Source organism: Argopecten irradians, chromosome 7 (assembly GCF_041381155.1).
Source record: "Argopecten irradians isolate NY chromosome 7, Ai_NY, whole genome shotgun sequence".
Classification (NCBI taxonomy): domain Eukaryota; kingdom Metazoa; phylum Mollusca; class Bivalvia; order Pectinida; family Pectinidae; genus Argopecten; species Argopecten irradians.
Window position 1 is genome coordinate 37,947,235 of NC_091140.1, and position 17,096 is coordinate 37,964,330.

Below are 17,096 nucleotides of genomic sequence, written 5' to 3' on the forward strand. Positions count from 1 at the left end.
TGATATGTGTGACACCAGGTGTGTCTAAATTTATGAACGTATTGTTGTTGTCGGATTTGCGTAGGACTTTTCGACCCAGCGTTTGCATTCATTTTAAAGTTTTGTATTTAACTTTTTCAGTGAACGTATGACATGTTGATGTGTGGTACAGTCATCTAATGAGTGAATATATCCATCAGTACAGGTGCACTCTGACGTAAGCCTTTGTTAATATGCTTAAGTTTATTGTATGACAATCCGTTATATTTACAGTTTGTAGTACTATGTACAGAGATATTATTGATTGATCGATACGTTGAATGTAAGTTGTGTATGTTCGCATTTATCATTTACATACTATCTACTACTCTTACTAGTATCAAAGTAATGACAAGCTATGCTAGCCATTTATTATAAGCAAATTTAATGTGCACATATTGGATATAGTTCAAACACGTGAGGGTGTGTTTAATTAGTTCTATAATCAATTATGTTACAGTTTTTACGGGATCCAATAAAGTTGTGAATACAAGTTGGAGCCTTGTTATCTGTCCGTCCGGGGTGAGCCAATACCTGGGGGCGGAACAGTTTTACCATCGGTATAAAATTGATGACGTCACAATAATGTTCTTGTTCTTTATATGACTACCGCTCATGTCATCTTAGTTACAATATTCATGACTAAAAAGTAAATGACCAATCCATTGCAAATTCATTGTTAAAATCCATCAAATGTAACGAATAATTGATCTTCCAAACATGTTAGGGCATAAATAATTTCGCGCATACACAATCATTTAAACGGCGACAGACAAAATATATTCGTATCTTAACATATGATGTCTGGCCCGAATAGTTTATATTTGTTAACGTTTCAAATCTCCGTTAATAGTTTTCTACACTGATGTCACTACAGAAAGTCGAACGCCGCGGTAACCGACTCCCCAGTATTTTTGTTTGTAGCTTCGATTTCGAGCTCTGTCTTACTGAAGGTCATCTGTACATGGACAGGCCTGTCAAGACCTTTAGACATATCTGGTATATCGATCCTGAACTGTCCAATCTTTGTACAATCTGGATCTGTCACATACATCGGGTTCCTCTTTTTGGAGATGTATACGTTGAAAGTCATATAAGTTTGACCGGGCCTTAGGGGACAATACGACTTTTTAACCTGTGGTTCACCAATGTTAACAGAATCTCCCTCCCGTACATGTACGTTGAATATATCCTTACAGTTTACACTTCCATCTGATTCAACAACACGCTTAGAAATGTCATGCAAGGCCTCGTCAAAATCAGCGTACGAATGTACCCCGTAAGTGTACTTACACATTCTCGACTTGATCGCCATTGGTTCGTGTCCGTAGATAACAGCCCCCTTGAGAACAGCCAGCCCTGCATCTTGTGGCACAATCATTCGGAGATCTGGAAAGTTTTTCTTTATTTCATCCTGAAGGACGGGCGACTCCGAAAATCCTCCGACCATTAGGATGCTTGACACCCCTCTAGCTGAAGGCTCTCTTAAAAGCTTCTTCAAATGGTCTACGATATGCCTTGTCGGGTACTTGAACAATCCCTTTGCTCTGTCTCCGCTTACTCTTACTTTGTCCCCGACGAGATATATTGCCTTTGAATTGTGGTTTCGATTTCACAATCGTAGCGATATCCTTGCCATTTTCTTCTTTACATGCATCATTCATAGAAGTTGGGACCTTGAATGTAGTTTTGTCATTGGAAGGAGCATTCGGTTTTATTGTGCGCTTCTTTACTTCAAAATCGCGAAGAAAATCAACCATGTCTGCTTTGTTGATTTCCATAAATCTGTGAAATGCGCAGTTTCCAATAATTCCTGATAGGAGAAGTTGGAAGGCGTGGTCCACCTTGGTACCTCCCCAGTCGCCACCATTAGCCTTGTGGATTTCCTTCAGGGATCCATCCCGCTGTACCTCATGTACCGTGATGTCTATCGTCCCACCTAGAAATATGCATTTTTGTTTTAAAATCATATAGAATGCATCGAGTTGTGAATTGTTATTAAATTAAACATTGTAAATAGGTACCAATCGTTAGCATAGCACGAAGTTCAACAATTATAAAGTTTCGATCAGAGTTTGTAAGGTCCATTACTGGTACTAAAGCATAGACCAGTACAGTAGGTCAATATAATGTCCATTCCGTTCCAACACTTTACATAGTTCATGAAATATTAAACGTATTAATAACAAAACAAATAAAACTGGATATGATACCGACTAAATTGTACTTAAAAACAACATCCGTTTTTTGTTATTTAGTTTTTAAAGATGGACCATCGCTGACAAATGATATTTTGTCTGTTATCAAAAACGGGAGTCGACGATTTATTATTTTCTTCAGTTACAAAAATTACTTACTTTAGACCATTACCGACATTTAAAATTCGCATCTGTCGCATTTATCATACATATTTCGAAGTATGAAATTTTAGAAATAATTAGTCGTAAATTACCGTACCTATATCGGTGACACTCTCTACAATGTGTTTGTATCTTTGGAAGTTAGTATTTTACTAGGTTTGGAGTTATAGTTATTAAAACATTGGCACATAACTGCCGGTAGGTTAAAGAAGATATAAACAGTCATGTTACGTTCATCACATTATACCTACCTCCAGCGTCCAGAACAACGTACTTTGACCCGGAAGTAAAGCCCTTCATTCCGCCCTCTCCTCCTTTCCGTTCGACAGGAAGGTATTTGCAGTAAAGAGATGCAGCTTCCGGTTCTAAAGCGATCTTTAGGTGATTTCCTTTAATACCGGCCTAGAAATATGAACGATACAACCAAGATTATCTAAAGATGTAAGTGAGGTAGACATCGGTATTCACAAATCTATTTGACATTGATTACATGTATTTCCGACAAAAAATACAATACTTTATAAACATAATTATGTTATAGTTTCAATTCGTTTAAGTCATCGTTTCATTTTCAATAGTTTGTATGTTAATTGATTTTCACATAAAATACGTACTGCCACAGCCGCCTCCCGCATGAACTGTTTTGAGGCATCAGACCAGATTGCCGGGACAGTGAGGCCCAGAGGATATCGGAGGCCTTTATGCCTGTCATCTGGTTCTTGCATGTCTCCATCATATGGTCCTTGAGATACTTGATGGCTGCTGTGAATACCTTGATAGCCTGCATTGACTGGCCCTGATCATCTTCCAAGGTAAAGTCTCGATTTAAGCACTAGAAAAATATAACTGCCTACAGTTAAATATTTAAACCAAAATAAACGTAAACAAGTGGGTGAAGCAGGGCATTCATCTAGGGGTCAGTGTGAAGGTTAAGATCATCCACTTGGTCACGTATTAGAATTGTCCCGACATATAACCACACGACATATCCTACTTGGTCACATATTAGAATTGTCCCGACATATTACTGCATCAACTCTCCCACTTGGTCACATATTAGAATTGTCTCGACATATTACCGCATGTTCTCTCCTACTTGGTCACATATTAGAATTTTCACGATCTATTACAACAAGACACCTCATATTTGGTCACATATTAGAATTGTATATATTACCACAAGTCATTTCCCACTTGACCACATATATGAATCCCATACGTGGCATAGTAGCCATATTCACATGATCGGGTACTTCGGCTTTCCATCACAATGTAAATCTGTTAAGACCTTAAATAAAATGACACTGACTGTCAATGTGACGTCAAACAATCAAACCAAAACATTAATTTAATACGTACTCTATTTTCATAAAGTTTCATTTTAAATCGTCGAAAATATCGCTATCCCTCATGTTCTTCGTCTAAAGCCAGATCAGAATACTTGTCTTCTGCCTCAAATCCAAAGGAGTGGAAGACCCCATTGGGTTTAAAGAGGACACATGTGGACGTCTTCAATGACATTAGAGCTGCTCCCGCTGCCCAGCTGTGTGAGGAAACTTTTAATGGATTAAGTTCATATTCATGCCGGAACGAGAAGGCGTACCCGGAGTACGTGGTCCCGAAGTCAATAGCAGCAACTAGTAGATGGTTTTCTGAGGAAGCCATACTCACGTTCCTGAAACAAACATCGACTGGGTTTGAAATAATTGATTTGAATTGCACTATGTTTAATGTTTCATCAATGTGTGATAAGTAATACAAACCGATATACAACACCATATTAGTAAATTGATATTTTTGAAGAAAAGATTGATATTGTATGTTGATATGGAATATTTTCTTCGTAAATATTTATTGCTCCCTAAAATATTAAAAAGTAGTGTGATGAGCTGGCAGTCTCGTATGTTTCTAATTCTGTTTTCTTTTTATGTTTTATTTCGTTATTGTTATTTGAATTATTTAAATTTACATTTTTACGTGAATTTCATATGAATTTCGCATAAAAATATACTTTGTGCCCCAGTTTAAGTGAAATGAACATGACGAAATATCGCCTGTTGATTCGAGCATTTGTCCCATGTTTTGCGATCACAACAATGTGCCGTTAAATAACCGGCTAACTAATTTCTGTCCATCCCTTCTCCTTATCTACCTACCTTGGTTACAAATTACATAGACTTCACTTTAGCTTGGTTAGTTTATATAGTATAAATGGCACGGAATGTAAATATTAAAGCATTAAACTGTATTAATTCCTATTTTTTATGGTGCGTTTTTTTTTCAAATCAAATTTTATTTAAGAAAAATCATAATATTACATAACATCTAGTTTTCTCACACTGGAGGAGATTCATTCAACACCCAATCATACATACTTTTTTCACTCAACCTTATCTACTTTACATACTAGTTTAACCTTCCTGTTTTTTAAATATATATATATCATTTTTATATAATCCATATACACATCTATAGATATATAGTACCTCCCAACTACAGGAGGATTCCGGACAAAATATATGGCTGATGAGATGTGCCTCACCTAACCAATTGCTTTCGTCCTCCCAATTTGAGAGGTGGCTAGACTTCAAGAGAAAAAGATGATTTCATTTTATCACAGTTGTATTGCTTAAATATCACTCTATAAAAAACCTTCAACGGGGTTTGGAATAATTGAATTAAATATACATGTATATTTCATTAATGTGTGATAAGTAATACAAACATTACATACTGGTATCGGTATGCAGTACAACAGTACCAAGTTGTGTGATGAGCTTGCAGTCTGGTATGTTTCTATTTGTGTTTATTTTTATCTTTTGTTTCGGAAATTATTTGCATTTATTTGTTGATTCAACCATTTCTTCTATTTTTGGGGATCAGAGCAATATGCATTGAAATCACGAAAATATAATTCCCGAGAAAATAACCAGGTAACTAGTTCCTGCCCCTCCCTTCTCCCAATGCAATGCCCCGATTACAACAGTATCTAAAATCATCTATGTGATACCATACAATCACATTGAAATGTATGAATAAAACAAATCTATCAAAACCCATTCAAAATGGTTACAGAATCGTATTGTGCACATGTGTGTAACGAAGTATCAAATACATTGTATTTTTGTACATTTAACACACACTTTGTTCAAGCGTGAACGACTTCATTATTTCTGTCAGTATTTTTATGCAATTAATTGTGTCAGCACAATACCGATAACCAACTTTTACAGATACTCTATGAAAACTAAATAATATTTAAATACTTTTTTCATATGATATTTGTTAGTTTTTCATTGTTTCATGGGGTTAATATATCACGGTTAATACAAATAGTACAACATTATTTTAAAGCAGCATAAAGTATATTGAAGAATGTGATATCAAACGCTTTCGGTTTGTATATACATAATACAGTGATCTATATTACTTACTTTTCGCAACCGAAATCTCAATTCTGGATAACTAAATCGTGTATTTGTCATGGAAAAATCATAACGGTTTATTTATTAATGAAAAACTATAGTCAATTGCTGTAGTTAATTTAGGGTGTTAATATAAATATCGGAAGAAAAATTAAGGTCACAATCTACGCAGTTCCTATACGTCTTAAATATATTCAAATTATGAGGACTAATGTTTATAACGTTTTAAAACAAACAATGATATAATCGTCATAATAAAATGCTAAAAGTTTCAATCAAATCTCTATGTTAAAATACTTACTATACACCGATCAACATGACAAATGACACTGTCGGTCACCAAGGAGCCGGGTGGCCGCTTCGTACCGGCTGGTGTGATATTCTGAGAATTGCGTTACACATGTCGCCAAATTTGGCGCACTTCGTGAGGAACACTACAGACCATTAAGCACAATACACATATGTTTAAATGACGGTGTTTTACAACAAACTGTATTGTTTAAATCGATATGTCAGTATATAAACTATATACATTTATATCGGGCCACATGTGTAGAAAATGTTAACGGGTGTAATTCTATATGTATCTACGAAGTTTATAATAGCATAAAATTTCTTAATACAAAACACCCCAAATAACTGTACATATATTAAAATAAAATATTTATTGTTTTGATCAATATATGCCGACTGCACTTATATATATATCAACGGGTCCAAAAACAAAATTGAGTTGACCTTTGACGTTTGTTTACCGACAATTTTATTGAATATAACGCCTATTATATTCATGTGAGTAGACAGACATATAATGCTAACCAGACCATCACATGTAGGGTGTTGTTATCCTTTCTTCTATCGTTTCTTGTCAACATTCCTTTGTTTATCTTTTTTTCCATCTTTTTCTTACATTGTGTATTTTCGCCTTTTTTGCTATTATTGTGTAATTGTTATTGATTATACATATATATCTGTTGATTAAACTCTTTATTTCTCGGGGAATGATTGAATCAGTCAATCAATAAATCAATCAATCAATCAATCAATTAATGCGACTGTTTACATACCGCAGAATCAAATCCGTTTTTCTTTCACTATTTGGTAATACATTAAACGTTCCAACAGGAATGTGATACCGATACTACACCCGAGCGTTTTGTTCGTTAAAGCAAGTGGGGATAGGAAAGTTATAACTCTTCAATAGTTTTCTCAAACATCAAATCTATTTATAGATGATAATCGGTAGTATACACGGTCCACATGTTCAAATATCAAATCAATTTATAGATGATAATCGGTAGTATACACGGTCCACATGTTCAAATATCAAATCAATTTATAGATGATAATCGGTAGTATACACGGTCCACATGTTCAAATATCAAATCAATTTATAGATGATAATCGGTAGTATACACGGTCCACATGTTCAAATATCAAATCTATTTATAGATGATAATCGGTAGTATACACGGTCCACATGTTCAAATATCAAATCTATTTATAGATGATAATCGGTAGTATACACGGTCCACATGTTCAAATATCAAATCAATTTATAGATGATAATCGGTAGTATACACGGTCCACATGTTCAAATATCAAAATAAATTTTAACAAAGGAATATATTACAGTGATATACTCTATGTGTGCATACATGTATCTGTATCGTAAAACCCCAGAATCATCGAGACCAAATTGTAAATATGACGTCACAGTTAATTGCCTCATCAATAATAACAATCATATGATAACCCGAGCCATAAAACATAATAGCAGAGGAAAGAAAAGCTAAAAAGATAAATTTAAGTAATATGCCTTCCATGCTTGCTCGACATCAGCTTTTAACAAAAGTATTAAAATGTGAAGTAAGTCCAATAATGTGGATTGAATGCGTATATATATCATATATTTTTCTCATAATGGTTGATCCCATGCAATACATGTTGGTTAAGGTTATGTAACTGCGTCATCAAAATTACTGTTTTCCCGATGAATTTTAAATTTATCTTCAAAAAATATGCTGATTTTTTACTATGAAGATTGCAAATATCCGGATTTGCATTAAGGTTTTAGACCCTTTTTAAATAGTGATATTTTGTATGACTATACAATGTATATCACTTCTTATGTATACTTGATAAAACGTGTGTATGGATCAGGCCTAACCTTAGGTATTACTGTTAACTCGAAGATTGCTGATTGAAAATTTTGGCAAAATATGCAAAACAATGTACATTTCAGTTTAGTAAGTCCAGGGATTCGGTACATATTTGTGTCACCAAATATCATGCTATTGTATTTACTAGCGTTTATAGCATTACTAGGAGCGCTGGTCTGACCAGATTCTACTGTAACAAGCAAGCCTCGAGTTTTACAAAATATTGCGAACCTCGGGTAGATAATTCCTGTCCTTCATATTCATAAATTAATATAATATATATGTACACATACAATGTGTTGTATTACTAGTATTTCAACAGGGTTTAAAACCTTAAAGCAAATACTTTTGTTTGAATTCTTTATAGTAAAACCAGCATTTAATGTTGTTTAAATTCTGCTTTTCGGTTTAGATATATACAATGCTAATAATGAATTCTACTTTCGGTTTAGATATATATAACCCTAATTATGAATCACACTTTCGGTTTAGATATATATAACGCAATAAGAGTGTGTGGGTCTCTGACGTGTACCTGTGATAATAATTAAGTTCAAGGTTACGTCAGAACTTGATAAATGACAGCTTATACGTGCAGTGAGGGAATGTTAAACACACTTTCTTTCGCGGCTACTAAATTTTCGCAAATACGATTTCATAAATTCGCGAAGATTACCATTTGCAGATTTAAAACATGAATGGAAATCCATATCAATTTAACAGATGTCGATAATAATTTGCGGAGATAAACCTTTGCGATTTTGCATGCTTCGGTAAATTCGTAAATGTAATTAAAATGGAAAGGAAGTTGTTTTACAGCAATCATAGAACATCTTCCTCTTTTAACAATAACACACATATACACTATGATTAATACCAATTTCCTTTCATTGATGTCATCCTAAACACACATCTTAACTGTTTGTGGAAACATTTTCGGTTTATATATACGTAATACAGTAATTTACATTACTTCCTTGTACATGTAAAATCTTGATAAAACCAACTTTTGTTTCATTTCTAAATCTTTATTGATCATCGAATAATGATAACGGTTTAATTATTTATGTAAAACGATACATCAATTGCCGTAGAAAGCATTTGACCTAGGATGTTCACATAAATATCGAAAGAAAAATCAAGGTCATAAATAAGACAACTACACAGTTCTTACATGTCTTAAAATATTCAATTTACGGGGGCAATGCTAATAAAGTTATAAAATAAAATGTTTATCGTCACAATATAAGTGGGAATAAATTATATCAAATCTTTGTAAGTGTTACTTTCCATGGAATAGCACAATATACTTACTTTTCAACGATTCACGCGACCAATCACTCTGTCGGGCACCGATTAGTCAGGTTTCGGCCGCTTCTGTGATTCTGAGAATCTCATTGTACATATAAGCATTGTTTTGGTAATCGGTAGTTGACTCGACCCACATATACAAAAGAACAATGGCTGAATTGACGATCTCTAACAAAGAAATATACCAACAATGATATACTCTTTGTGTGTAGGGCCTATACATGTATATGTATTGTACATATATATAAGTAAAGAGAGCTTGATGGGGCGTGTCCATTTTTTTAAACATCGAGATCAACTTATAAATATGACGTAACATTACATTCGTCAGCGTTGTGCCATAAGGAAATATTCTTGCAATTGCGTCATATCAAATACAGCATATTACAATACAATATTTCATCATTTTTTAAATTAAAGAAATATAATACATTAACGAATTTCCAGGTGAATACGGTGAGTTATCAACCCGAGTAACTGATATAATCCGACCCCGCAGGCAAGGGTTGATAAGACACCGTATCCACCTGAAAACAGGTCGATAACTGTTTTATTATATGATATTTACATGATATTAGCCCCTTCAAAGAAACTATGCTAAAATTAACAAGAAAACATTTAAATAATTTTGCATGTTCTTTTTCCAAGAGTTTAACAAGTAAGTACATATATGTAGTTTATCCGTAATCCATATTGTGAATGATAAATATAATTTTTTTTCTATCTTATAGAATCAGAAAATTTTATCGTTGCATCAACGGCCCGTCTGGCATTCTTGTACGTTTTCCGTTCTATTGAAGTCTACAGTTGATCACCGTTGACTCCAGGAAACCTATTTCCTTCCATCATATGCTACCGATTTTGATGACTATGGTTTTTACGTTGTCAACATTGGAAAGTCCATTTAGCTATTTGGGTACGAGATCAAAGAGATCATGACGTCACATTCCTTGATCTATTTTGGTATATGAAATCTTGAGAGGTATCTGAACTCAGTCCAATAACCTTGCGTGCTTTTTCCGCTGATATCGGGGATGATATTACATTTGAGAAATACTTCTAAAAACGGCTCAGCCGATCAAAACAGTTTAACCACCAGTCATATAATAATAATGCTTATCATGTTGTCTTGTTGAGTATTGTTTTAATATCTTCTTTAAATGTCATCAAAAAAGCGAAAGAAGAACCACTTGAACTAAATTTCCGGAAATATATGTAAATCTTGTTATGAAACCACAAAATAAAGTGTTCTACATATTTTAAACTTTCCCCATTAACCTACTTTTTGTAAAATTCGTAATCGCAAAGTTATTAAACTATTAAATTTAAATATTGATTATTAACGTGTACACGCTTAAGATAGCTCGGAGGTCGTCTCCGAACTGTTCCGATCTATACGGGTATCCCCGATGTCGGTCACCTGATGCCACTCGGTTTTCCGATTTTACCCGAAAGTTTGAAATATGGCGTTAACTGTAGTAGTTCTTTCAAAACGTGTGACATTTACCGCATGTTAATAGTATATTGGTGCTTGTATATATCCGAACCATCATACATATATTTAAGCATCCAATTTCACACATTGTATGTTTTATGACAGTTTGTGATTGTGAAAATTACAGGAAATACAACTTAACCATTTGTTAGTAAATATATCAAATAAAGGCCCAAGGTCCTGAGTCAACACTATGGAGGTAAACGGTAAATAAAACATAATGGAATAACATTGACACTTTTATTTTCTTTGGAACTATAGATAAATAACTAACATATTTTGACAATAAGGTGTAATTTCTTTTCCTGGTTTCTTATGAAACAACAATATTAAAACTAAAGAGCAAAGAACAGCTTTATTGAAGACATAAAGAACAAGAATCGACCAAAAAAGAACGTCCGATGAGTGTGAAAGCAAAGAAAAATAATTTGTAGTATTTTATGAATATATTAAAATTATTTTATCATTTGTGTTGATGTGAAACTGGCGTAATCAGATTTAACCTTTCCACCTGCTGAGACAATCATCTGATGGTACATATTATGACGTTGTCATTACCCATGACATCGCAAAAGTATCATTACACATTTGTCTTTGATAGTAACGGTATGTCCTAATGACATAGCAATAATGATCATATCTGTTCGATTTAATTTCAGTTTATTGATCATAATGCTGATTATTCCGTGATATCCATGCTGTCAACTGATACATCATTTATTTTATTGCATAAATACAAACATGGCGTTATACAAGAGATAAATATATTTTTCCGACTGAACCTGCCAGTAATTAAAATCTGTGAAACTGTGATTCATTGATGTTCTACTTTTATACACATCACAATGTTCTTTTGATGTTTACACAATTACAAAAAGTCGAATGCGGCGGTAACCGACTCTCCGGTATTTTTGTTGGTAGCTTCAGTTTTAATGAAGGTCATCTGTACCGTGACGGATCTATCAAGTCCTTTTGGCGTAGGGGCCGCGGTGGCCGAGTGTTAAATATGTCTCGACATATTACCACAAGCCCTCCACCTCTGGGTCGCGAGTTGGAATCCCATGTAAGGCAGTTGCCATGTACTGACCACTGGTCGGTGGTTTTTTTTCCGGGTACTACGGCTTCCTCCACCAACACACCTAGCACGTCCTTACATGACCCTGGCTGTCATAAGGAGGTTCAACTAATAAAACCCAAACCCTAAACGTGTCCGACATAGCGATTCTAAGTTGTCCTATATTTGTATATCCTGGATCCGTCAAATATGTTCCTTTTTCTGTAGAAACATACACTTCGAATAAGATTGAAAATAGATCGGGTTATCCAGGATGGATGATAAGATCGCACTAATTCGGTTGTCCGATATCAACAGAATCCCCTTCACGAACATGCACGCCGAATATATCCTCACATTTTACTCTGCCACCTGACCTACTTATATGCTTAGAAATGTCATGCAAACTTTCATCAAAGGTACATGACGTTTCCATGCCACACGTTATAATTACAAACTCTCGGCGTAGTGGCCCTCGGCTCATGTCATGCCCTATGGAACTGCATGTCTGGCGTCTTGTGGAACAATCATAAGGACGCTTCAAAAATGTCTTCTTATTTCTTCGTGAAGTACGAGGGACTCCAAAAACCCTCTGTACTTCCTGAGAAATGGTGAGAAATATTATAATTAAAGAACGGACGAAAGAACAGATGAACCACGAATGATTTCGATAGGAAATTTGTTGATGGTGGGATTAAACATGTTTCTCACATTGTCATAGAAAGAACTTTTATCCTGCAACTGTCCCACATACTGACCGATAACTACTGCCGGTGTGACATTGAAAATGGACCTCCGTTGAAAATTGACCTCGGGTCATTTTTCAACGTTTAAAACGGACCCCGAATGCCGTTGAACATTGAGTATGCCTTTGAAAATTTACAGATTCGAGGGTCAATTCTCAACGGCAGGTCTGTTGGAAAAATGACCGTCGAAAAATGACCTTGGCAAACTCTCAACGGATGGTCTGTTGAAAAATGACTTTCGTACAAACACATATATAGCTGTTGCACAAACATAATTCTCGAATTATGTTATCGCCATTCCTAATATAAGCGCCCCTTCTGTGCTGGTATTTTAATTACGTAATCACTGCGATTTGAATTGAAATTTTGTATTGTTATCTTCGTAACAAATACCTCATTTAAATATTTTAGGTGCTTGTGTGTTTATTCACTTTATTAGGAAGAATACGACACTTCAAAACTTTCATTTTGCTATAGTCATTTTGTCCGCCCGTCCGTGTAGATACTATTAAGTGTTCTCATTCTGAGGAATTGGTATATAACACTGGGGTAACGCAGTAAATAAAAAGGAATGTTGTTATAAACTGCATGCAAAGTTTGTACTGTGTGATGTTCACTTCCGGGTATCAGTGGATGGTGTTACAAAACTATAATTATGGGATATTATCAATTTGGTTTTTAATTTTTGTTTTATGATTATATTTTCGACGACGATTTATTTTACGTCACAAATTGTATCTGACAAACAACTGAACTCGCCTTATGAGGGTTGCGAACATGAACACAATTTGTAGGCATTAAAGCAAGAACAAAAATCAAAACAAGTCTGCAATCTCTAGCGCTTTCGCAGCTATCGCTGCTCTTCAGAAGATGTTTAGTATATATAAACACATCAAGACCAACAATACCACTCAAGTATTACGAATTAATACATGTTTTCGTGACAGATGCGCATGCACAAATCACTTATGAGTATGTACTTAAAACTATTTCGACGTTTACCACAAATATCTTTGCGAGACTCAAATTCACACAATATTTAGATAGAAGTCCCTAATCTGAAATATGGCTGTTGAGCATAAATATGTACATGCAGCTTACAAATACTTCAACTTAACAACAACTTTCTCAGCAAAATTCTCAGTGTCACATAGAAGGTTAAACATATTCGGATCTATTGTTCCGTTACCTCAATTTTGTATGGAACATCTGTGTACGACTTCACAAAGATATCCTGGACATGGCCTTGCTCCATACAAATATCCTCGTCGTGGTAATTGTCCACAAGAATTCCATCCAGAGTCCCCGAGTAAACTGTGCTTTACTCCAATGTACGAATTCTTCATCAACGCGTTTTCCTCGGTATCGATATACACGACGGGCTCAAAATGTCCGTGTATGTTTTTATATTCAGTTACATTTCCCGTATCTTTAAGTGGTGCATACAACAGCCATGAACATCCCCCATCCTCGTCCTATTCACAATATACGTATATGTTTGTGTTCAGTTTTGTTACCATAGCCAATATTTCTACTTCCGTGCCAACATCTCCTATTGGAGTTTCCTTAATGTATGCGTGTACTGGTGTAGAGGTGATATTGTTGAAAACGTTCTCGTTTTGTTTCATGTATTTAATTATGTAATCGCGTATCAACGACTTTCCCCCAAACAACACGTAACTGAATGCTCTAAATAGGCAATTTCTTTCTGCTCTCTTAGGAATCGTATCCCCGGGGCGGGTACATACATCAATGTATTGGGACGTGGAGTCTGGGTGATAATTTTTTACCCTTATTTCAAACTGAGCGGATTTATCTCTCTGCCATTTTCTGTCCATCTTCGGAAACAAAATAAGTTTTGCGAGTTCCGTTTCAACATGCGTGAAAGTAATTATATCATCTCCTTGGTGTAAATCTGACTGGTACACGTACGAAAAAGTTTTTCCTGAATAATCAGAATCCGGAGAAGGATCCCTTTCCTTCTGTGTAGAGTTAAAATTCATATCCATATTCCCATGTTTGGATAATGGTATTAGATAAGTTGTTCCTTTTTCCGAAATTTTACTACTACCCGCGTCAGAACATCGGGTGTCCTGCAAGTGGTGCTTCAGTCTACTAGCATTGATGATGCTACGCAAACCTTCAAGGCGATATGTCCCTTTCGGAAGAACAGATTCAATCTTGTATGGGCCAAGCCATCGGGAATCAAGCTTTCTTCCTTTTCTCGTGTTTTTCCTGGTGTTATGAAGAAGGACTTATGGAATATTGTTTTGACGCTTTCTTGTTATGATAATGTTTTTGTCGACCCTGTGCCCGCTTCACGTGTTCCAATGCCTGTTTCCGTTATGCACCTAAGTTGACAAAACACTCCACCCTCAACTGCAGAGCGGCTCATTTGGTAAATCTTCTCCAACAACAGATATATCCAGTTCAACTTGAAGCACAGCTTTTTCCCCATACACTAATGAGAATGAGTCCATTTTGGTAGACTTGTGATTCGCCGTTCTGTATGCAAACAGAACAAAATCCAACTTTTCTTCCCGGTAGTTGCTATTTTCGTTTGTATATAACGAAATCATTGTACATAGTATCCTGTTATACCTCTCTGTAAGGCCCCCGGTCTGTGGGTGATAAGGAGAAGCTATTCGATGCTGTATCACCATTCTTTTGTAAGGGGCTTTTTTATTACGTTGCAAAATTTGCACCATTGCTAGGTTATAAGATTTTTTGGAACACCATGATTCTAGATGAAATGTACATTCTTACTTGAATAGCTTTGGCGTCCACACACTTTATCAGGTAATCGGCGAATGTTAATATATATTTATTCACTGCAATACAATAATGCATGTAATATATACCTATTTGTGTGGTGCTGTGTTGTCGTGTGTTGTGTTGTTGTGTGGTGTTGTGTTATTGTGTGTTGTTGTGTTGCTGTGTTTTGTTGTTAGTGTTGTGTGATGGGTTGTGTGGTGTTGTGTTGTGTGATTTTGTGTTGTGTGATGTGTGTGGTGTTGTGTTTGTTGTTGTGTTGTTGTGTGTTGTTGTGTTGTGTGATATGTTGTTGTGTATTTTGAAGTGTTGTGTGTTGTTGTGTTGTGTGTTGTTGTTTGTGTGCTGTTGTGTGTTTGTGATTTTTGTTGTGTGATGGTGAGTGGTGTTGTGTTGTGTTGTTGGGTATTGTTGCGTGTGTGATGTGTTGTTATGTGGTGTTGGTTTGTGTGTTGTTGTGTGTTGTGTTGTTGTTTGGTGTTGTTGTGTGCTGTTGTGTTGTGTGTTGAGGTGTTGTGTTGTCGCATGGTGTTGTGTCGTTATGTATTATGATATAATTGTGTTGTTGATGTGTTATGTTGCGTTGTTGTTTTGTTGACTGGTGTTTTGCTGTATGGTGTTGTGTGGTTGTGTTGTGTTGTTGTGTGATATTTTGTTTTGGTGTGATGTTGTGTGGTTGTGTTGTGGTTTTGTGTAATGTTTTGTTTTGGTGTGTTAATGTGTTGTGTGTTGTGTTAATGTGTTGTGTGTTATGTTGTTGCGTTGTGTTGTGTTGTTGTGTAATGATTGTTGCGATTTAATGTGCTGTAATGCGTATGATGTTGCGTCGTTGTGTATTGTGGTGTTGTTCTATGTTTTGGTGTGTTGTGGGATGTTGTGTTGTGTGTTGCTGTGTGATGTTGTGTGATGTGTTATTGCATGTTGATATTATGTGATGTTGTGTTGTTGATTGATATGATGCTTTGTCGTATGGTGTTGGTTGATGTGTTGTGTCGTTGTGTATTGTGATGTTGTTGTGTAGTGATGTTGTTTTGTGTGTTGTGTTGTGGTATGGTGTTGTATGTTGTTGTGTGTTGTGGTGTTGTGCGTAAAGGTGTTGTGTGATGTTGTGTTGTGTGGTGTTGCGTTGTGTGGTTGTGAGTTGTATGATGTGTTGAACTGTGTTGTGTGATGTGGTGTTGTTGTGTGGTTTTGTTGTGTGATGTTGAGTGTTGATAATTTGTGTTGTCGTATGGTGTTATTGTGTGTTGCGTCTTTGTGTATTGTGGTGTTGTTGTGTGTTGTGGTGTTATGTAGTGTTGTGTGATGTTGTGTTGTGTTGATGTGTCGTGTCAATTTCTTGTATGGTTTGGTGTGTGTGTGTGTTGTGTTGTTGTTTTGTGTTGTGTTGTGTGGTATTTTGTGTTATTGAGTTGTGTGGTGTGGTGCTGCTGTTGTTGTGTAGTTGTGAGTTGTGTTGTTGTATTTGCGATATTGTGTGGTGTTGGTGTGTTGTTGCATTGTGTGATGTTGCGGTGTCGTGTATTGTGTTGTTGTGTTGTGTTACTGTTGTGTGGTGTTGTGTTGATGTTGTGTGGTGGTGTGTGTTGTGTTGTTTGGTGTTGTGATCAGGTTTGTTTGTGTGTTGTGTTGTTGTGTGATGTTGTTTGATGTTGTTTTGATGTGTTGTGTTCTGTGTTGTTGCGTTGTGTCGGTCTGTATTGTAGGTGTGTTGTTGTAATGCGTGATGTGTGGTTGTGTAATGTTCTGTTGT

General features: G+C 35.6%; 1 pseudogene; it reads right to left on the reverse strand.

The window, feature by feature from the left end:
- Positions 1-192: 192 nt before the first annotated feature.
- Positions 193-6,289, reverse strand: LOC138328346 (heat shock 70 kDa protein 12B-like; annotated as a pseudogene).
- Positions 6,290-17,096: the final 10,807 nt, after the last annotated feature.